The sequence below is a fragment of the Betta splendens genome, chromosome 12, assembly GCF_900634795.4.
Source record: "Betta splendens chromosome 12, fBetSpl5.4, whole genome shotgun sequence".
Lineage (NCBI taxonomy): Eukaryota > Metazoa > Chordata > Actinopteri > Anabantiformes > Osphronemidae > Betta > Betta splendens.
Genome location: NC_040892.2, coordinates 14,376,527 through 14,399,608, shown reverse-complemented (window position 1 = coordinate 14,399,608; position 23,082 = coordinate 14,376,527). Strand labels below are relative to the sequence as shown.

Genomic DNA, 23,082 nt, shown 5'->3' with positions numbered 1-23,082 from the left:
CAATGTTTTAGTGTTTCTGCATTGGTTTCATACATTACGGTTTATAATGGCTAAGATGCCATGCTACTGTAAGACAGCTCAATACACCCTAAAAGCACAGTTGAAAGTGTTGTGGTTTAAAATAGTCTTCTTATGGCATGAAAAGCTCCAAAACGATGTTTTAGTGTTTCTGCATTGGTTTCTATCATTACAGCTTAGAATGGTCATGTTCTGATGCCAGGCTACATTAAACAGCTCAATACACCCTAAAAGCACAGTTGCAGATGCCACGGTTAAAACTAGTTTTCTCTTGGCCTGAAAAGCTCAAAAACGATGTTTTAGTGTTTCTGCATTGGTTTCCTTCAGAACAGCCTCCAATGGTCAAGTTCTGATGCCAGAATACTGTCAAACAGCTCAATGCATCCTAAATGTACAGTTGCATATGCCGTGGTTTAAACTAGTGTGTTCTTATGACCTGAAAAGCTCCAAAACGATGTTTTAGTGTTTATGCATTGGTTTCATTTAGTAAAGCCTCTACTGGTCATGTTTTGATGCCATGCTACTTTAAAACAGCTCAGTACACCATAAAAGCACAGTTGCAAGTGCCTTGGTTTAAACTAGTGTTCTTAAGACCTAAAAAGCTCCAAAAAGATGTTCTAGTGTTACTGCATTGGTTTCTAACATTACAGCTTAAAATGGTCATGTTATGATGCTAGGCTACTTTAAAACAGCTCAATATACCATAAAAGTACAGTTGCAGTTGACGTGGTTTAAACTAGTTTTCTTTTGTCCTGAAAAGCTCAAAAACGATGTTTTAGTGTTTCTGCATTGGTTTTTAACATTACAGCTTATAATGGTCATGTTATGATGCCAGGCTACTTTAAAACAGCTCAATACACCCTAAAAGCACAGTTGCGGATGCTGTGGTTTAAACTAGTTTTCTTTTGTCCTGAAAAGCTCAAAAACAATGTTTTAGTGTTTCTGCATTGGTTTCCGTCAGAACAGCCTCTAATGGTCATGTTCTGATGCCAGGATACTGTCAAACAGGTCAATCCACCATAAAAGAATAGATGCATATGCCGTGGTTTAAACTAGTTTTCTTATGGCCTGAAAAGCTCAAAAACGATGTTTTAGTGTTTCTGCATTGGTTTCCACCAGAACAGCCTCCAATGTTCATGTTCTGATGCCAGAATACTGTCAAACAGCTCAATGCATCCTAAATGTACAGCTGCATATGCCGTGGTTTAAACTAGTGTGTTCTTATGACCTGAAAAGCTCCAAAACGATGTTTTAGTGTTTCTGCATTGGTTTCTAACATTACAGCTTATAGTGGTCATGTTCTGATGACAAGCTACTTTAAGACAGCTCAATATACTCTAAAAGCACAGTTGCAAATGCTGTGGTTTAAACCTTTGTTTTTATGGCTTAAAAAGCTCCAAAACGATATTTTAGTGTTTCTTCATTGGTTTCTAACATTACAGCTTATAATAGTTATGTTCTGATGCCAAGCTACTGTAAGACAGCTCAATACACCCTAAAAGCACAGTTGCAAGTGCCGTGGTTTAAACTTTTGTTCTTATGGCCTAAAAAAACTCCAAAACAATGTTTTAGTGATTCTGCATTTGTCTCTAACATTACAGCCTATAATGGTCATGCCGTGGTTCAACCTAGTCTTCTTATGGCCTGAAAAGCTCCAAAACGATGTTTTAGTGGTTCTGCATTGGTTTCTCACATTACGGCTTATAATAGTCATATTCTGATGCCAAGCTACTGTAAGACAGCTCAATACACCCTAAAAGCACAGTTGCAAGTGCCGTTGTTTAGACTAGTCTTCTTATGGCCTGAAAAGCTCCAAAACGATGTTTTAGTGTTTCTGCATTGGTTTCCAACATTACAGTTTATGATGGTAATGCTGTGGTTTAACCCAGTCTTCTTATGGCCTGAAAAGCTCCAAAACGACGTTTTAGTGTTTCTGCATTGGTTTCATGCATTACGGCTTATAATGGTCATGTTCTGATGCCAAGCTACTGTAAGAAAGCTCAATACACCCTAAAAGCACAGTTGAAAGTGTTGTGGTTTAAAATAGTCTTCTTATGGCCTGAAAAGCTCCAAAACGATATTTTACTGTTTCTGCATTGGTTTCTATCATTACAGCTTAAGATGGTCATGTTCTGATGCCAGGATACTGTGAAACAGGTCAATACACTCTAAAAGCATAGGTGCAGTGGCCGTGGTTTAAACTAGTTTTCTTATAGCCTGAAAAGCTCAAAAACGATGTTTTAGTGTTTCTGCATTGGTTTTTAACTACACAGTTTGTAATGGTCATGTTCTAATGCCAGGCTACTTTAAAACAGCTCAGTACACCATAAAAGCACAGTTGCAAATGTTGTGGTTTAAACTAGTTTTCCTATGGCCTGAAAAGCTCAAAAACAATGTTTTAGTGTTTCTGCATTGGTTTCCACCAAACCAGCCTCTAATAGTCATGTTCTGATGCCAGAATACTGTCAAACAGCTCAATGCATCCTAAATGTACAGTTGCATATGCTTTGGTTTAAACTAGTGTTCTTATGGCCTGAAAAGCTCAAAAACAATGTTTTAGTGTTTATACATTGGTTTCATTTAGAACAGCCTCCAATACAGCTCATTACACCCTAAAAGCACAGTTGAAAGTGTCGTTGTTTAAACGACTCTTCTTATGGCCTGAAAAGCTCCAAAACGATATTTTAGTGTTTCTGCATTGGTTTCTTACATTACAGCTTATAATGGTCATGTTCTGAAGGCAAGCTACTGTAAGACAGCTCAATACACCCTAAAAGCACAGTTGCAAATGCTGTGGCTTAAACTTTTGTTCTTATGGCCTGAAAAGGTCCAAAACAATGTTTTAGTGTTTCTGCATTGGTTTCTAACATTACAGTTTATAATGGTAATGCTGTAGTTTAACCCAGTCTTCTTATGGGCTGAAAAGCTCCAACACATTGCCTTACATTACAGCTTTTAATAGTTATGTTCTGATGCCAAGCTACTGTAAGACAGTTTAATACACCCTAAAAGCACAGTTGAAAGTGCCATAGTTTAAAGTTTTGTTCTTATGGCCTGAAAAGGTCAAAAATAATTTTTTAGTGTTTCTGCATTGGTTTTTAACATTACAGTTTATAATGGTCATGCCGTGGTTTAAACTAGTCTTCTTATGGCCTGAAAACCTCCAAAACAATGTTTTAGTGTTTCTGCATTGTTTTCTTTTTTTTGTTCTCTCCAGCATTTTAGCAAGCTGCATATCTTACGCTGAATGCCATATTGTGATGGACAGCTTTGCTTTAACAAGAGGAGTATATATATAATATATATACTCTTCTTGATTTATGGTTTATTTGATGGTTTATTTAGCTAATCCCAATATGTGATGTTGCTGTGTTGGTGGACAGGTTAAGTTTTTGCTTTAGAGTGGTGGTGGGGGGGGGGGGGGGGGGGGTAAGGGGTGTAACCAGCTGCTGAAACCAAGCAGATCTGCTAAGTAAACAATCTGAGCAAAATAAAGTAGAAGCAGGGATGTACCTTAGGCTAACACATTCATAACTAAACAACTGTTGTACTGTGGTTTACCTTGGAGATTAATACTAATACCTTTAACTTCCTTAAACGACAGATGAAGATTTCAGCGGAAGCAGTGGACAAGGTGGCGTTTCACCGTTCGCATAGACTCAGAGGAAGACGACCGGATGGCCAGCGCCCTCGACCCATCGTTGCCAAGTTTCATGACTTTAAGCAAAAGGAACTGGTTAAGAGCCGGGGCAGACAGCTGAAGGGAACCGACTACAGCGTCAACCACCAGTTCCCCAAGGAGAACCTCGACCGCCGCCGCCGACTGTTCCCCATCCGTAAAAAGTTCATGGCAGAAGGCTGCAGGGCTGTCTCCAGCATCGACAAACTGTACGTCAACGGAGAGCTCTACCGGGACCGGGAAGCAACTCCGTGGCTCTACTAGCAGGTGGTATGTGAAAAAATGGTTTAATATAAAAGGTTTGTTAAAAAAATAATAGATGCAATGCAACTATGTGTTATAACTTTACATCCAGTATTCAAACTTGTTCTCTCCCAGATGTTTCATGTAAATGTTTATTGTCAATCTAATGTCACTCACCCACTCACTTTGCAAAGCGCCCATCATGCGTAATCACTCACTTTCCTTTGACTTTAATTTTCCTTCCCTCTACTCTTTTTCCTTCACCTACTTTCACTCCACACTGTGTACATCTTTCTTTTCTCTATTCTTCTCCCACGTAGTCAGCCAGCTATGTAGCCCTCCAGCAGCCACACACAAACATCTAGTGCACAGGGGAAACACGTGCACATACTTAGATAACACACAACTCAGAATACACAGGTACTTAAGGTTAGCCACACACCTAAAGTCTGTCACACTACATACACACAAGACTAGTGATCCACAGCAGTCAGGTAAGATATGACACCACTGAAGATTGTAACCTGGAATGTACGTGGAATCAATAAGAAGGAGAAACAATTTAAAATATTTAACCATTTAAAAACCCTACAAGCAGACATTGTTTTACTACAGGAAACTCATATTCCATCCATCCATCCATTTTCTTAACCGCTTACTCCCTAGTGCAGGGTCACGGGGGTGCTGGAGCCTATCCCAGCTGGCTACGGGCGAGAGGCAGGGTACACCCTGGACAGGTCGCCAGTCCATCGCAGGGCGAAACTCATATTCCCAAAATTATAAATTACAGTCTGGCATCAGCAGAGTTCCCACATGCCTACTTAGCCGGTTACAATTCTAAACAAAGAGGGGTCGCCATCCTGATAAATAAAAAGATTAACTTTACTCATAACGATAACATTGTAGATCCAAAAGGGAGATATCATTAATATCTTGATAGGAAACATTGAATATTGCATAGCTAATGTGTATGGCCCTAATGTTGACGACCCCTCTTTCTTTCACAGCTTCTTCACATCACTGTCTGCTCACTCTGGTTCCAAACTTATAGTAGGAGGGGACTTTAATTTAGTATTCAACCCAGAGTTGGACAGGCTAAGCAAAGCTGTGAGCAACAGGAACTGGCAATCAGTACAGACCTTAAAACAGTACATGGATGACTTCGGTCTCTGTGACACATGGCGTTCTCTTCATCCTACATCCAGGGAATATACCTTTTTCTCGCCAGTTCACCACTCTCACTCCCGTATTGATTATATTTTAGTAAATAACTCAGTCTTACAAGATGTCTCTGACACCAATATTCACTCTATCACAATCAATGATCATGCACCAATGTCCATTTTGTTGATTAAGACAGTCACACCATCAACCAGGAATTGGAGGTTTAATACATCATTACTCAATGATCAAGACTTCATTAGTTATGTCAGGAAAGAATGGGCAACCTTTATAGAAATCAACGATACACCGGAAATCTCACCCTGTGTTCTTTGGGAGACTGGGAAGGCAGTTATGCGCGGTAGAATTATTTCATATTCATCGCACAAGAAAAAAAGGACATGTTACTTGAATTAGAATTAGAGAAAAAAATTAAATCTCTAGAGATTAAATATGATGCCTCTCCAACCAATGATAGAATCCTAGAAGACCTAAGGAATCTAAAGCTGAAAATAAACAATATAATTGATTGCAAAACTCAATTTCAGATAGACCAATTACGCTGGGAGAACTTTGACCATGCTAACAAATGTGGTAAATTTCTAGCTAACCAATTAAAAAATAATAAAGAGAAACAAATTATCCATTCAATAACTAATAAGAAAGGGAATATTACTCGTGATCCCCATGAAATAAATGATACCTTTAAAAACTTTTACCAAAAGTTATATACGTCCCAAATAGATCCATCCACCTCAGCCATAGAGGCGTTTCTGAATAAACTAGAACTGCCAAAGCTAAAGGAAGAACAATCCACAACTCTAGACTCATTGTTATCTTTGGCAGAACTACATGAAGCTCTGCAGGAGATGCCGAATAAAAAAGCTCCAGGACCAGATGGATTCCCAACTGAATTTTATAAAGAGTTCTGGTCCATGCTGGCACCCAGCTTTTACAAAATGGTAGCTGAAATTAAACAACAGCATTCATTACCCACAAATATGAATTCTGCCTTCATCAGCCTGCTCCAAAAACCAGGAAAAGACCCTACACTCCAATCGAGTTATAGACCAATTTCACTAATAAATGTAGATCTAAAAATAGTATGTAAAGCACTTGCTAGAAGATTTGAAAAAATCACTCCATATAAAATTCACTCTGATCAAACAGGCTTCATTAAAGGTAGACAGTCAACAAACAATATGAACAGATTAATCAACTTAATTGATTATGTCACCACCCATAAACTAGAGTCAGCCATCGTCTCCTTAGATGCAGAAAAAGCTTTCGATAGAGTAAACTGGAAGTTTCTTTTAGCCACTCTGCACAAATTCGGCATTGGGAAATCATTCATAGACTGGATCCAAATATTATACAGCTCAGCAAACACCGCAGTCAGAACAAACAACCAGATTTCACCAAGGTTTAATCTGCATAGAGGGACAAGACAGGGCTGCCCACTTTCCCCATCACTATTTGCAATATTTATTGAACCTCTAGCCGCAGCTATAAGACAGCATGAAGGAATTACTGGAATATCGACCAAATCAGTGAATCATAAAATAAGTTTATATGCTGACGATGTGTTACTGTTTCTCGTGGAGCCACAGACAGCATTAGCATAAAAGTATCTCTGACAGCCTGGTGGGATTTTATTAAAATTAATGGGCCTTCGCTTACTCTTTGCCAAAACACACCTCTCTGGAACAACCCAGACATCATACAAAACAAAAAGGCAATACACTTTCCAACTTGGCATGGACAAGTTTACCTCTTTTGAAGAATTAGTGTCCCACTATAAAATCACTAGGGCCAATTTCTTAGAATACCAACAACTAAAGTTTAAAGATTAACTACTTAATGCAAAAAGTAAGAATACTCCCATCCTCATGCAACCACCACCAGTAATAGAGCGATTTATTGATATATCAGGGAAAAGGACAGTATCCAAAATCTATATCTTAATTTCCAATGTAGATCAGACAGTGAGCCTTCCGATTTCTAAATGGGAAGCTGATCTCAATATCACCAATAATTACACGTTCTGGAATAATATATGTTCTAATTTATTCAGAATGACAAAAAATACAAATTTACAACTAATACAATACAACATTCTTCATTGAACTCACTATACAGGACAAAGGATGTTCCAAATGGGTCTCACAAACTCAAATATTTGCCCTCACTGTACAGATAACACAGCAGATACTGTAGATTCCTACATGCATTCTGGTCATGTTCACCTGTGCAGCAATTTTGGCAAAGAGTATGTGAACACCTGTCAACCCAGTTAAGCTGTCCAATCCCAGCGGCCCCTGCACTTTGTCTTCTAGGAGATCTAAGTGGGCTTGATCTAGAGACAAACTCATCACACACACTTCTTTTTGCCCTCTGTGTCGCAAAGAAAATCATCCTTATGAACTGGAAAACTAAAAGAAAATTAAGCATTACTCAGTACCTGAACAGCTTGTTAGATTATACCACCTTAGACACATTGTCTGCTTCATCAAATCAATGACCAAAACTATACTCCTGTTTGATTCCATTTTCAGGTAAGGATGCGTGGGGCTCGGGTACTGTGTCATGTCTGGCACAGTGGTGGGGGGGGGTGACTGGTGGTTGGGGGTGCCTGCCTACCTAAGGAACCAGGACAACGGGACTGGTGGATTCTGGGCTGGCCGCATGGGTCCCCTGCGGCGGGGGTGTGGTGGCTGCTGAGACCGGCGATCGTGTGCCGGAGTAGGGCCTTTTTGAGGGTTGGCGTGTGCCTGTCTCCGGGGAGTGGAGGCGGGCCTTCCTGCCGGTGTGCGGGGGGCGGATCTGGGGGTGGAGACCTGGGTGACCTGCGTCCGGGGGACTCCCTTCGGGGGTGCCTGCCTGTGCCTGGAGGGGTGTTTCTCCCCTGGGGCGCTGCCTGCCCTAGCGGTCCGACGCCCTCTGGCCTCAGCCCACTGGCCCTGGTGGAGAGATCACCACCCAGTTTTAACTGCAAAAAGACATTTAGGGTGAGGGGGTGCACTGTCCGGGGGACACACCGTCAGCCAGCGGTCGTGCTCCTGGAGGTGTCACCCTCCTTCATTGCACTTTAGTTTCACACACTCAAGTCCAAGCTGGGTTGCAGGGTTCTGGGGTACCTTTTCTGCTGCCCTCTGCCTCCCCCAGCTTGGGGGGGTTGGGCGGGGCTCGGGAGGAGCTGCGGTCCCTGCCTGGGGCCACATGGACGGCAGGCCGGAGACCTACCCTCCCCATGAATGTGATCAAGCGAATGGTGTGGGAGCGAGAATGTATCTGAGAGTGCATTGGTTCACGTATGATTGACTAGTTTGTTGTGAGACAATTTATGGTGTGTGTGTGTGTGATGATGTGTGTTGTACATGTGGGTGGGTGTATGCGTCTGTGTGAGTTTGTATGCGTGTGGTGTGGTTGGAGTGTGGGGGGTCCGGTTTTCCGCCCGGGGTACGATGATCGTCTGCCTATGTGGTCTCTTTTCTGCTGACCCCCACCAATTGCTGGCCTTGTGCTGCAGGCCGGTGTGGTGCCAGGGGATGAGGTCGGGCCGTTGGGGTAGGCCCTGCTCCGCTTGTGTGGGGGTGGTGGACTGGGGGCGGGTCCCACTCTGGGCGCGTGGGCATCTCCTGGCGGGCTCCCTACGGACCGTGGGTCCTCGGGCTCCACTCTTTCAGGCCGACCCTCCCATCGGGGGGAGTGTTTGCACCTGGTTCTCATGGGGTGGACAGCGTTGACCCCTGGTGGCCCACTCTGACCTCGGGTGCTGTCTCTGTGGCTGCCGCAGCTTTGCCTGGGGGGCTCTGTGTGGGCGGCTTGGGTCGCAACACCTACCCTCCTGGAACTGAAGATGTGTGGGCTCCCTGGCTGCTAGGATTCTTTCAAAGCTACAGCCTTACTAGCCCCATCAGTAATACTTACAGCAACTGTAAGTATTACTGATACTTATCACTACCAATATCAATAATGTGTGAATATGGAAATTGTGGTGTTGTATGTCATGACTTTGATTAATTTGTATGGGATATGTATAACAATGCACATATGAATGTATATGATATTTATGTGTTTGTATGTGCACACACCTTAACACTATTATTGGTATTAGTATTAATTCTGCATTGTTTTCTAACATTAGAGCCTATAAAAATCATGTTCTGATGGCAAGCTACTGTAAGACAGCTCAATACACCCTAAAAGCACACACAAGTGCCGTTGTTTAAACTAGTCTTCTTATGGCCTGAAAAGCTCCAAAACGATGTTTTAGTGATTCTGCATTGGTTTCAAACATTACAGTTTATAATGGCCATGCCGTGGTTTAAAGTAGTCTTCTTATGGCCTGAAAAGCTCCAAAATGATGTTTTAGTGTTTCTGCATTAGTTTCTAACAGTATAGCTTATAAGAGTCATGTTCTGATCCCAAGCTACTGTAAGACAGCTCAATACACCCTAAAAGTAGAGTTGCAAGTGTTGTTGTTTAAAGTAGTCTTCTTATGGCCCGAAAAGCTTGAAAGCAATGTTTTAGTGTTTCTGCAATGGTTTCTAACATTACAGCTAATAATGGACATGTCGGGGTTTAAACTAGTCTCCTTATGACCTGAAAAGCTTTTTAAAACAATGTTTTAGTGCTTCTGCATTGGGTTCTAACATTACAGCTTTTAATGATCATGTTCTGATGCCAAGCTACTTTCAAACAGCTCAATACACCCTATCAATACAGTTCTATCAGAACAGCTTATACCGGTCATGTTCTGAAGCCAGGATACTGTCAAACAGGTCAATAAACGCTAAAAGCACAGTTGCAATTGCCGGGGTTTAAACTAGTGTTTTGAAGCCTGAAAAGCTTCAAAACGATGTTTTAGTGTTTTTACATTGGTTTTCATTAGAACACCTTATAATGGTCATGCTCTGATGCCAGACTATTGAAAAACAGCACAATACACCTTAAAAGCACAGTTGCAATTGTCGTGGTTTGAACTAGTGTTCTTATGGGATGAAAAGCTCCAAAACGATGTTATAATATTTCTGCATTGGTTTATAACATTACAGTTTATAATGGTCATGTTCTGATGCCAAGTTGCTGTAAAACAGCCTAAAAGCACAGTTGCAATTGCCGTGGTTTAAACTACTGTTCTTATGGCCCGAAAAGCTCCAAAACGATATTTAAGTTTTTCTGCATTGGCTTCTACCATTACAACTTATATTGGTCATGTTCTGATGCCGAGCTCCAGTAAACAGCCTAAAAGCACAGTTGCAATTGCCGTGGTTTAAACTAGTGTTCTTATAGCCTGAAAAGCTCCAAAACAATGTTTTAGTGTTTCTGCATTGGTTTGTAACATTACAGCTTATAATGGTCATGTTCTGATGCGAAGCTGCTGTAAAATAACCTAAAAGCAGAGTTGAAATTGCTGTGGCTTAAACTAGTGTTTTGTATGGCCTGAAGTGCTCCAAAACTATGTTTTAGTGCATCTACATTGGTTTCTAACATTAAAGCGTATAATGGTCATGTTCTGGTGCCAAGCTGCTGTAAAACAGCCCATAATCACAGTTTAGAAAACCCAGTAGTTCTAGTGTTAAACTAGTGTTCTTATGGCCTGAAGTGCTCCAAAACGATGCTTTACTGTTTTTGCAGTGGTTTCTAATATTTCAGCTTATACTAGCCATGTTCTGATGCCAGGCTACTGTAAAACAGCTCAATACACCCTAAAAGCACAGTTTCAATTGTCGTGATTTAAACAAGTGTTTTCATGGCCTGAAAAGCTCCAAAACGATGTTTTAGTGTTTCTGCATTGATTTCTAACATTACAGCTTATAGTGGTCATGTTATGATGCCAGGCTACTTTAAAACAGCTCAATACACCTTAAAAGCACAGTTGCATCTGCTATGGTTTAAACTGGTGTCCTGATGGTCTGAAAAGCTCCAAAACGATGTTTTAGTTTCTTTACATTGGTTTCCATCGGAACAGCTTATAATGATCATGTTCTGAAGCCAGGATACTGTCAAACAGCTCAATACACCCTAAAAGCACAGTTGCAATTGCTGTGGTTTAAACTACTGTTCTTATGGCCTGAAAAGCTCCAAAACGATATTTTAGTTTTTCTGCATTGGCTTCTACCATTACAACTTATATTGGTCATGTTCTGATGCCGAGCTCCAGTAAACAGCCTAAAAGCACAGTTGCAATTGCCGTGGTTTAAACTAGTGTTCTTATAGCCTGAAAAGCTCCAAAACAATGTTTTAGTGTTTCTGCATTGGTTTGTAACATTACAGCTTATAATGGTCATGTTCTGATGCGAAGCTGCTGTAAAATAACCTAAAAGCAGAGTTGAAATTGCTGTGGCTTAAACTAGTGTTTTGTATGGCCTGAAGTGCTCCAAAACTATGTTTTAGTGCATCTACATTGGTTTCTAACATTAAAGCGTATAATGGTCATGTTCTGGTGCCAAGCTGCTGTAAAACAGCCCATAATCACAGTTTAGAAAACCCAGTAGTTCTAGTGTTAAACTAGTGTTCTTATGGCCTGAAGTGCTCCAAAACGATGTTTTACTGTTTTTGCAGTGGTTTCTAATATTTCAGCTTATACTAGCCATGTTCTGATGCCAGGCTACTGTAAAACAGCTCAATACACCCTAAAAACACAGTTTAAATTGTCATGATTTAAACAAGTGTTTTCATGGCCTGAAAAGCTCCAAAACGATGTTTTAGTGTTTCTGCATTGGTTTCTAACATTACAGCTTATAGTGGTCATGTTATGATGCCAGGCTACTTTAAAACAGCTCAATACACCTTAAAAGCACAGTTGCATCTGCTATGGTTTAAACTGGTGTCCTGATGGTCTGAAAAGCTCCAAAACGATGTTTTAGTTTCTTTACATTGGTTTCCATCGGAACAGCTTATAATGATCATGTTCTGAAGCCAGGATACTATCAAACAGCTCAATACACCCTAAAAGCACAGTTGCAATTGCTGTGGTTTAAACTACTGTTCTTATGGCCTGAAAAGCTCCAAAACGATATTTTAGTTTTTCTGCATTGGCTTCTACCATTACAACTTATATTGGTCATGTTCTGATGCCGAGCTCCAGTAAACAGCCTAAAAGCACAGTTGCAATTGCCGTGGTTTAAACTAGTGTTCTTATAGCCTGAAAAGCTCCAAAACAATGTTTTAGTGTTTCTGCATTGGTTTGTAACATTACAGCTTATAATGGTCATGTTCTGATGCGAAGCTGCTGTAAAACAGCCTAAAAGCAGAGTTGAAATTGCTGTGGTTTAAACTAGTGTTCTTATGGCCTGAAGTGCTCCAAAACGATGTTTTAGTGCATCTACATTGGTTTCTAACATTAAAGTTAGACTAGTGTCCTCATGGCCTGAAAAGCTCAAAAACAATGTTTTACTGTTTCTGCATTGGTTCCTACGCTTACAACATATTTTGGTCACGTTCTGATGCCAAACAACTGTAAAACAGCACAATACACCTAAAAGCATAGTTGCAATTTCTGTGGTTAAAACTAGTCTTCTTATGGCCAGAAAAGCTCCAAAAAATATTTCAGTATTTCTGCATTGGTTTCTAAACCTACAACTTATAATGATGACGTTATGATGCCAGGCTAATGTCAAACAGCAGAATACAGCTTTAAATCACAGTTGCAATCGCTTGGTTTAAACGAGTGTTCTTATGGCCCAAAACGTTCCAAAACGATGTCTTAATGTTTCTGCATTGGTTTCTAAGTCTACAGCTTATAATGGTTGTGTTCTGATGCCAAGCTACTGTAAAACAGCTCAATAGACCTTAAAAGCACAGTTGCAATTGCCATGTTTTAAAATAGTATTCTTATGGCCTAAAAACCTGTAAAGCAATGGTTTAGTGTTTTTGCATTGGTTTTTAAGTGTACAACTTATAATAGTCATGTTCTGATGCCAGACTATTTTAAAACAGAAGAACACAGCTTTAAAGCACATTTGCAATTGCCGTGGTTTAAACTGGTGTTCTTATGGCCTGAAAAGCTCCAAAATGTTTTATTGTTTCTGCATGGTTTCTAGGCTTACAACTTATAATGGTCATGTTCTGATGCCAGACTACTGTAAAACAGCTCAATAGACCTTAAAAGCACAGTTGCAATTGCCATGTTTTAAAATAGTATTCTTATGGCCTGAAAAGCTGTAAAGCAATGGTTTAGTGTTTCTGCATTGGTCTTGAAGCATACAACTTATAATGGTCATGTTCTGATGCCAGACAATTTTAAAACAGAAGAATACAGCTGTAACGCACAGTTACTGTTTCTGCATGGTTTCTAGGCTTACAACTTATAATGGTCATGTTCTGATGACAGACTACTGTAAAACAGCACAATACACCTTAAAAGCTCAATTGCAATTGCTTAAATTGGCTTAAAGTAGTGTTTTTATGGCCAGAACAGCTGTAAAACGATGTTTTAGTGTTTCTGCATCGGTCTCTGTGCTAAAGCAGAAGCACAGAAACATTGTATTGCAGCTGTTCAAGCCATAAGAACACTACTTTGAGCCATGGCAAATGCAACTGTGCTTTTTGTGATGTATTGTGCTGTTTTACAGTAGTCTGGCATCAGAAAATCACCATTATAAGTTGCACCATTAGAAACCAATGCGGAAACACGAAAACATTGTACAAACGGGAAACGACTTTAAATCCAATTCTGCGTCTTGTTTTTAAAAGTTTTCAGCTTGTTTATTTGTTTTTTACATGGTGCTGTGATTAAATTCAGATTTCCCGATTTTTGTATTTTATCTTCTGGACAACTTAACCAGAAAAGGGCTTGATTTCAGTCGATGTCATCTGGCAAGGAGAGTATAAATCTATTAGTTAAGCGCTTGAGCACCAGCTTCCTGTCTTCATTGTACTGTACAAAGTACTGGACTTACTGGGAGCTGTGGTTCTGACTATTTTACCTGCCATGACAGCCAACCCAAACAATCATGTGCTGTGTGAAATTGTACAGTAGACTGTCACCAGGTCAGACTACAGGGGCCAATAGAAGACATGTGGCCCAGTCGTATGTTTGTCAGAGTACAGAATAATTTCTGACTCTCTATGGATAACCCCAAATGTTATTCTATTTGTGTTTTCTACAATCCCTAGAGTAATTAACTATAGCCCTTTGGTTGAGGCCCAGGCCTATACAAATGTGACTGCCACAAGTCAGTCAAGATGTCTGCAACTACTGTAATTGAGCAAAACCATGAGTGTAAACTCATCATTTAAAAGAATGTTTTTCTGTGGCTGATGTGGTCTGGTAGAGGCATAAACAACACCTTAGTGGGGTAGAGCACTGGGAGAGAGGCTGATTTTGGTACGGGTCCTGTGAGTGTGTTAGCTGTCCAGCATTGTTAGCCATGAAATAAACAATTCCAAACAACGGCTATTTTGTTTTTTCCTGAATACAAAAAACATTTATTAAAAGAAAAACAGATGATGGTACTGTATAACAACAAAACACTAACTTACAAATTGCATTTCATAATCACGACCCCAAAACCTGTGTATACAGGCTCCTCCATCCATTCCAGGCACAGCGTTGACCTATTTTGCCACAGCTCAGTGCACACTTTGTGCCAACAACACTCCTGCAGCGTGCTACGGGGTGCCAAATGTAAAAGGAGCACCTATAACTAGTTTTCTCACATTTAACTAAATGACACAACATGTTTTCTCACATTTAGTTAAATGTGCAAAAGTCTAAATGTAAATGTTAAACGTTAAATGTAAATGTTAAATGTAAATGTTAAATGTTAAATGTAAATGTTAAATTTAAATGTTAAATGCTAAATGTTAAATGCTAAATGTTAAATGTTAAATGTAAATGTTAAATGTAAATGTTAAATGTTAAATGTAAATGTTAAATGTTGGCCGAGTGTAAAACTGAATATTCATGAATGGGCAAGTAGACTCCATCACTACCCTCAAACAGCGCTGGTCTCAGATCAGAGACGCGAACTCAATCACCTCAAACAGTGCGCGTAAACCCCGCCCACATCTGATCTGGAAACTTTTGTTTTTAGCCTGGACGTAACTTCGGCTAGCTAGTATAGTTAGCCAACTAATTCTCCACCGGCGCCACAGAAATATTCTTTTTAAACCTACTTGACTCCTCATTAATGGTGTTTACGACAGAACGGCAGTTTGAAGCGGAGCCTCAGCCCGCACACCTGCCGTTACAGCCCGTTCAATCTCCCCCAACGGGAGGGAGTCGGAGCTGGCGGCCATGATGGCTTCGACTTCAGGCTTCTCTCCAGTATTTTCGTGCACCGATCCAGAGTCAGATGTGGGCGGGGTTTACGCGCACTGTTTGAGGTGATTGAGTTCGCGTCTCTGATCTGAGACCAGCGCTGTTTGAGGGTAGGGATGGAGTCTACTTGCCCATTCATGAATATTCAGTTTTACACTCGGCCAACATTTAACATTTAACATTTACATTTAACATTTAACATTTAACATTTAACATTTATATTTAACATTTACATTTATATTTAACATTTACATTTAGACTTTTGCACATTTAACTAAATGTGAGAAAACATGTTGTGTCATTTAGTTAAATGTGAGAAAACTAGTTATAGGTGCTACTTTTACATTTGGCACCCCATAGCGTGCTGCACACATGGAGTCGTCGAGTCCTTGTTAACCTCACCTGTACATCATTAGTAGTCAGCTGTTCAGTACTTAAGCACCACCTCTCACCCCAGCACCTTGCCAGATTGTCTGCATTGTTCTTGACCAGCATTCCAGTACTCTTGTTATCGGGTTTGACCTTGTCTTGCTACCGACCTTGCCTCTAGTCTGACTACCGCTTGTTTTTGACCTCGCCTTTGCCCACTCCCTCTGATCTGATCATGCCAGCACTGTGTATGACCTCTGCCTGCCTGACCTTTCCCATTAAACCATTGTTTTACTCAAGTCGACGCTGTGCATTTGGGTCCTTCCTCCATCGTCTGTTTGTGACACAAGCCTTGGAGACGTCAAGCAAATTATCAATTTGATCCTTCACTCCCTGAACAGAAATGTCATTGCTTTGACAAGGAAAAATAATTAAACCAGTACTGTAGCAATCAAGTCTGTTTCCCCAAAACATACATATAGAATATCTATTCATGGAGGGACTTTCTACAGCCAAACAGATTGACCTCAGTGAAATCAATCATGTTGTGTACACAGATTAGTACAGCATTCACCTTTTTCTTTTCTTACTTTCATTTAGGCATTATGGAGGCCCCAAATATGCGGCCTGCTGCAGGAGTCTTGTTGGGTGCAGGTTACACACTACACTACACTACACACTCTTCTATTGACCCCTGTGGTTTGACCTGGGGCCCGTTTCAAGAAGGAGGTTTAACAAACTCTGAGAGTAACTAAATTCTGAGTTGATTTACACTGAGTTTGGAAACCTGGAGTTTTCGGTTTCAGAACAGCTGAAAAGAGTTGGTTTAAGCAACTCCGAGTTGATTGACTCAGAGTTAAGCGCTGTCACCATGGCAACATGACAACAAAAGAGTAGTATATTTATGTATCATATTATATATTATTATATAGGTATTGAACAATATGTTCTGGTCAGGTTAAGATGCAGCGACTGTTCCTCAACCCTTGCAGTTTGGCAGGGTCGTTGTCTGGGGAGCATCTGGGATAGACTCCAGGAAACAGACATTTACATTTACTTTTAGCAGTAAAATTGATCATTGCTTATGAGAGAAGTACAGAGAGTAGATGGGTTCGTGTGTCCTCAGTGACTGGGGTGAAAGCGTTTGCTTGAACTGGGTTCGCAGAATCTGTGTTCGCAGAATCTGTTGCGTAAACTGTTTATCCGAGCTGTTCCTAAGGAAATATTCAAAATGTCACGCCGACCTGGGAAAGGAATTAGGAGGTTGATGGTGGGCCAGATGCATACGGGAGCTGGACAGATAACACGGCCCAGCGCCAGGACCTTCAGAGTAGCCGAGAAAAACATCTACACGTCCTTATTTGGACATGTGGAAAGATTTTAGGTGGTGGTTAAAAGCAGGCCTTCACAGGCTGGGGTTTTTTAGAGCGCTTCGCAGAGGGTCCGCTGGTAGCACACAGCGGACCTTTTCCGACCTCTCAGTTCTCTCTGCAGAGGAACAAGCAGGTGAATTTGGTTTCTGCCTCTCTTGCTATTACTCTTTTGTAATCATTATCTGATTGATTTAATTTGTCATGTATAATAAATTTGTATGCTATTGATTTAAACTTCAAAGATGAGTTCTTGTGAAATCTCTGTCGTGGTTGAAGAGAATAGAAATACACGACAGTTATGTCAAGCATATAGCGACCGACACGATCATATCATGGGTGTAGACTACCTAACTTTACAACAGTTGACATATTAAATAACTAAATAGCATACAGAGTATATCAGTGCAGCAGGATTTTCAACATGGCTGTAATGTTTTCACACAGTTAAATCTTTTGACTTCTACTCAGCCAACAGAAAGAAGGCAGAGGCTAGACAACTGGTGGATGACCTGCACCTCCACCACTGACGCATGCAGAGGTGTTTGCCCCTTAGCCTGAACACTGGAAAGCAGGGGCTGAAGGAATTCCTGGAGGGAGTTAATCAGAACCAGTCACTCCCCAGGATACAAGTGCATTTGTAAAATGTAAGAGGCCTACCTATATATTTGGTTTTTTACATAGGCTACTTTTGATATATCCATTTCTTAGACTCTGGGTTGGGTTCTTTGTTGGTCTTAACAGATTCTGATGGTAATATGTGAATCCTCCTGTCACAACAGAAGCCCAGGATGTTGTAAGTATACTATTAAATAAAGCTTAAATTATGATAAGCAGTATTATAAAGTGTAATATTAATACAGTTTATACACATCCCATGATTTCTGATGTTTGTGTTGTGTAGCCTAAAGGATGTAACTTTATCTCCAAGTATACTGACTTTATTATCTCCCCTCTGCACCAGAGTGTGAAAGAACAGGAGGGGGGTCCGTCACATTCTGCTGCACAGATGCACACAGTTAAGTGATGTTTAGTAAATGCCAAGTTCAATTCTGTAAGAGTATTGAGGAACTAAAAAATGTAACTCTAAATCGTCTGTATTTTCAGTTACCAGTTAAGGAGTTGTATAAACTAAAGCTCAAGGAAATGTTATACTTGGACCACCAGGTTGAAAAGACAGATCTAGAAATTGAAATTCTCAAACAAAAGCTGGAGGTGAGTGTATAGTTAAGGGTGAATTGTATGAATTAGTGGAAGAATCATAAAATCTAACAATTGTCTTTGTATTTGTAGGAAATGAAGAAAACCAAATAAATTATGATTTGCATTCATTCAGTTTCTTTTATTGGTGGTGGTGGTGGTGGTGAAGGCTGATTAAGACATTACGGCAAATCCCATCTCTGACTGTCCATCCACTCTGCAGATTACCCTGAGTCTCCCTCAGGGTCTTGTATTTGTAGGGGTGGGTGTTGCTCCCCTCTAATAATTGCAATATTGTGGAGAACAACACATCTCACAATATTGTCACAGGCCTCTCAGGTGTTACCCTGAGGTGATGTGCTTCAACAGGCCTATGGTCATTTCCACCCGGACTCTTGTTCTGCAGGGCCACATTAAAGCGCTGCTGGGGGCCTGCTTCGGGTTCTGGGTGAGGGGTCAGTAGTGTGGGCTGGCATGGGTGACCCCTATCTCCAACAGAAAGCTGTCAATCTCTCCTAGAAGAAAGTTCTCGTTACTTTAGTGCTGCATAGAAGTGCTCCTGTGAGTGTGAGTGCATGCATTGAAATAAGACTATAGGACATACATGTACTTACCACAGTGCAGCCTGTTACTTAGGGTTGACTCACAATATATTCATGAGTCATTACCAGAGCTGGGCCACTTGGCCCAGCTCTGGTAATGACTGGTAATGACTGGTAATGACTGGTAATGACCCAAAATGTTATTAACTGATCATCATTTTTCAGATTAGCCTCACTTAACCTCATTAAATACACCATACCTGCAATCCTGTGAAACTCCTGTTTAATGGCTCTGAGGAGTTTGTGTCAAGGAAAGCGCTTGAGGTCGAACTATTCTACATACAGTGGCATCACTAATGTGCTCAGCATCTCCAATGTTATAAAGAAAACTACCGTTTGCCAAAAAAAATAACGCAACACAAAGAATCTGTTTGGATGTAAAAGTACGGCCACGATGGGTGATGTGTTTGACGTATGGGTGGATAAGATTATTGACATATGTGGAGTCTCAAGAAAAACGGTACCGCTCAAATAAATATGCATGCAGATATAACAGAAAATTAACTTGCGGCGTCAAAATCCTCTCGCAGCGTAAATTCAATGCCGCGTGAATTAATACAGCGTCCTTATCTACAGGATCCTCTAGAAACGGACATTTTGGTCTCTAAGTTGCCATAGTAACTGACTCTGAGTTTCGATTACCTCGCTTCTTGAAACGGGTTTAAACTTACCCCGCTTTACGGGTTTAAATAACCTCGCTTTCTGAAACCGAAAACTGAGGTTTCCTCATTTCGAGGTTAACAAACTCAGAGTTTCCACAAAACCTCCTTCTTAAAACGGGCCCCTGGTGACAGTCTGTAAACCTGTTCTGTGTCTTCCAGCTTATTCAGCTGTGCATATATAAACATAAATGGATAGTATAATGTGCAGAACTATGTTTATAAACAAGGTCTGCCAGTTTTAAAACTGGAGGAGCTGTTAATGTGTCTGAACACGCTGGTAACAATTCAATTCAATTTTTCAATTCAATTTTATTTATATAGCGTCAAATCACAACAAAGTAATCTCAAGCCACTTTACAAAGTAAGGTTTAAGACTTTACACAACTAAACCCAACAGATCCCACATACAGCAAGCCTTTATTGGACAACAACATTGGTGAGGAAAAACTCCCTATCTAACGAGGAAGAAGCCTCCAGCAGAACCAGGCTGGATGTGGGTGGCCATCTGCCTCGACCAGTGGGGGTGAGGGGATAGAGAGAGAGAAAAGCACAGCAACAACAACAAGCAACAACAAAGCACAGGCCAGATGGTTAGACCAGAGACTGGATACAGGCGGGATGGTTGGATCTGCAGCAGCCCACCACAGACACAGCTCTGAGTCCAATGATACCTGTAGTTGAGGATAGAGTGGGGAAGAAAGAGAGGGAGCGGGGGAGAAGCACAACTACTGGAGAGAAAGAGACAAGATTAGTTGAACATAGAACAATGATGGGAGATTATTGGACAGAAGAGGTAGAAGGAAACAAAGGAGCTCAGTGTATAAATGAAGTTCCCCAGCAGTCTATGTCATTTGCAGCTTAACTAAGAGATGGTTCCTGTGACTAACAATCATTGCCAGTGACCTGAACTATCTCGAACTATAAGCCTTATGAAAAAGGAAGGTTTTAAGCCTGATCTTAAAGTTGGAGAGTGTGTCAGCTTCTCGAACCTGAAGAGGGAGCTGGTTCAGGAGAGGAGCTTGGTAGCTAAAAGCTCTGCCTCCAGTTCTACATTTAAAGACTCTAGGGACCACAAGTAGCCCAGCGCTCTGAGAACGAAGTGTTCTGCTGGGATCATAAGGAACTATGAGGTCTTGAAGATGAGAAGGAGCTTAATCATTGAGTACTTTGTAGGTAAGTAGGAGAATTTTAAATTCTGTCCTACATTTTACAGGCAGCCAGTGCAAAGAAGCTAATGTAGGAGAAATGTGATCTCTCTTTCTAAGTCCTGTCAAATCTGGCTGCAGCATTTTGAATAAGCTGTAGGCTTTTTATAGAGCTGTTAGGACATCCTATGAGTTACCAGTTACAATAGTCCAGTCTAGAGGTAACAAATGCATGAATCAGTTTCTCAGCATCGCTCTGAGAGAGGATGCTTCTGATTTTAGCTATATTTTTAAATGAAAGTAGGCGGGTCTGGAGATTTTTTTTTTGTTCCTTCCAGCAGTTTAACAAGCAGCATATATAACGCCATATTGTGATGGACAGCTTTGCTTTAACAAGAGGGGTATATATAAAATACATATACACTTCTTGATTCATGGTTTATTTAGTGTTTTATTAGCTAATCCTAATTATGTGTGATGTTGCTGTGTTGGTGAACAGGGTAGGTTTCTGCTTTTGGGTGTGTGTGCGGGAGGGTGGTGGTGGGTGGGGGTGCAACCAGCTGCTGAAACCAAGCATATCTGGTAAGTAAAAATGGGTGTAAAATAAATAAGCAGGGATGTACCTTAGGCTAACACATTCATAACTAAACAACTGTTGTACTGTGGTTTACCTTGGAGATTAATACTAATACCAATAATAGTGTTAAGGTATGTACCCTGCAACCCAGTTGGACTTGAAGTGTGTGAAACTAGAGTGCACTGTAAGTGGGGGACACCTCCAGGAGCACGACCACTGGCTGATGGTGTGACCCCGGGACAGTGCCCTCCCTACGCTAAATGTCTTTTTTGCACTTAAAACTGGGTGGTGATCTCTCCACCCGGGCCAGTGGGGGAGGCCACAACTGGCCTCAGCCCCAGGCCCCAGTGAAAGAGCCCACCCCCGGCCCTAAATGTATGTGTATGTGGCTAAGTATGAGGAACTTTGGAGGAGATCACCATTTCCCCGAGGGGTCCAGCAGACAGAGCCATCAACGTAAAGGCTCCGTCCACTGGCCCCCCCAGAGGGAGCCACCAGAATCCTGGATGAGTGTGTATGACTAATGCAATTAAAACTGCAGAGCATCCCACTTGGGAGGGACGGAACCACTTTCCGGTAGTCCCGGTCCCTCTATCAGCAGGACGCCCCTCGCAGACCTAAGTGGATGAATCTGGAGAAATGTAATTGGGAAGCAAAGCATCAGGGTCCACAGAGCCAGGTTCCTGACTAGCGCTGCTACCCATCCCACTGCCTGTCCCGGGGTGAACCGGGACCGTAGTGCTACTGCCCAGGCACAGCGCAGCCAAAGTCATCCTCGCCCTTCTTTCACACTTACCCATTCTCTCACTCAAGTATGCCCATGCTCGCCCCGTTTAGTGCTACACTTGAATCTACACACATGCTCTGCGGTTATGCATTGAGGGCCAACCTCCGCCCAGGGCCATAAGCAGCCCGAGTAGTCGACCAAACCCCCCCCCCCCCGCAACAGGCCCGAGCAGTTACCAAAGGGCATTAGACCACTTGGACAGGCAGCACCCCACCCGTTCTAGACACCCCTCAGAGCGACCCCCCGGACACAGGTCACCCAAGTCTCCAACCCCAGGTCCGCCGCCGCACACTGGCAGGGAGGCCTGCCTCCGCTGCCCGGAGACAGGAACACGGCAACCCTCAAAATGGCCCTACTCCGGCACTGGACTGCCGGTTTCAGCAGCCACCACACCCCCACAGCAAGGGACCCATGCGGCCAGCCCAGAATCCACCAGCCCTGTTGTCCCAGTTCCTTAGGCAGGCAGGCACTCCCAACCACCAGTCACCCCCCCCCCCCCCCCCACCACTGTGCCAGACATGATGCAGCACTCGAGCTTCCCGCATCCGTACCTGGAAATGGAATCAATCAGAGTATAGTTTTGTTTATTGATTTGACGAAGCAGACAATATGTCTAAGGTGGTGTAATCTAACAAGCTGTTCAAGTACTGAATAATGCTTAATTTATTTTTTTTCCAGTTCATGAGTATGATTTACTTTGCGACACAGAGGGCAGAAAGAATTGTGTGTGATGAGTTTGTCTCTAGGTCAAGCCCACTTAGATCTCCTAGAAGACAAAGTGCAGGGGCTGCTAGGATTGGACAGCCTGACCGGGTTGACAGGTGTTCACATACTCTTTGCCAAAATTGCTGCACATGTGAACATGACCAGAATGCATGTAGGAATCTATCTGCTGTGTTATCTGTACAATGAGGGCAAATATTTGATTTTGTGAGACCCATTTGGAACATCCTTTGTCCTGTATAATGTGTTCTATGAAGAATCTTATATGTATTAGTT

At 41.7% G+C, this 23,082-nt stretch overlaps 1 long non-coding RNA gene across 2 annotated transcripts; it reads left to right on the top strand.

Moving 5' to 3' along the window:
* Nucleotides 1-15,003: 15,003 nt before the first annotated feature.
* LOC129604963 (uncharacterized) lies at nt 15,004-18,469 on the top strand. Of its 2 annotated transcripts, XR_008696366.1 has the most exons (7): nt 15,009-15,481; nt 16,341-17,246; nt 17,582-17,757; nt 17,855-17,906; nt 18,075-18,128; nt 18,218-18,325; nt 18,404-18,469. It is a non-coding gene; the product is annotated as an uncharacterized LOC129604963 (long non-coding RNA). The 2 variants fall into 2 exon arrangements; XR_008696365.1 differs by having other exon boundaries at nt 15,004-15,481; nt 16,341-17,757.
* Nucleotides 18,470-23,082: the final 4,613 nt, after the last annotated feature.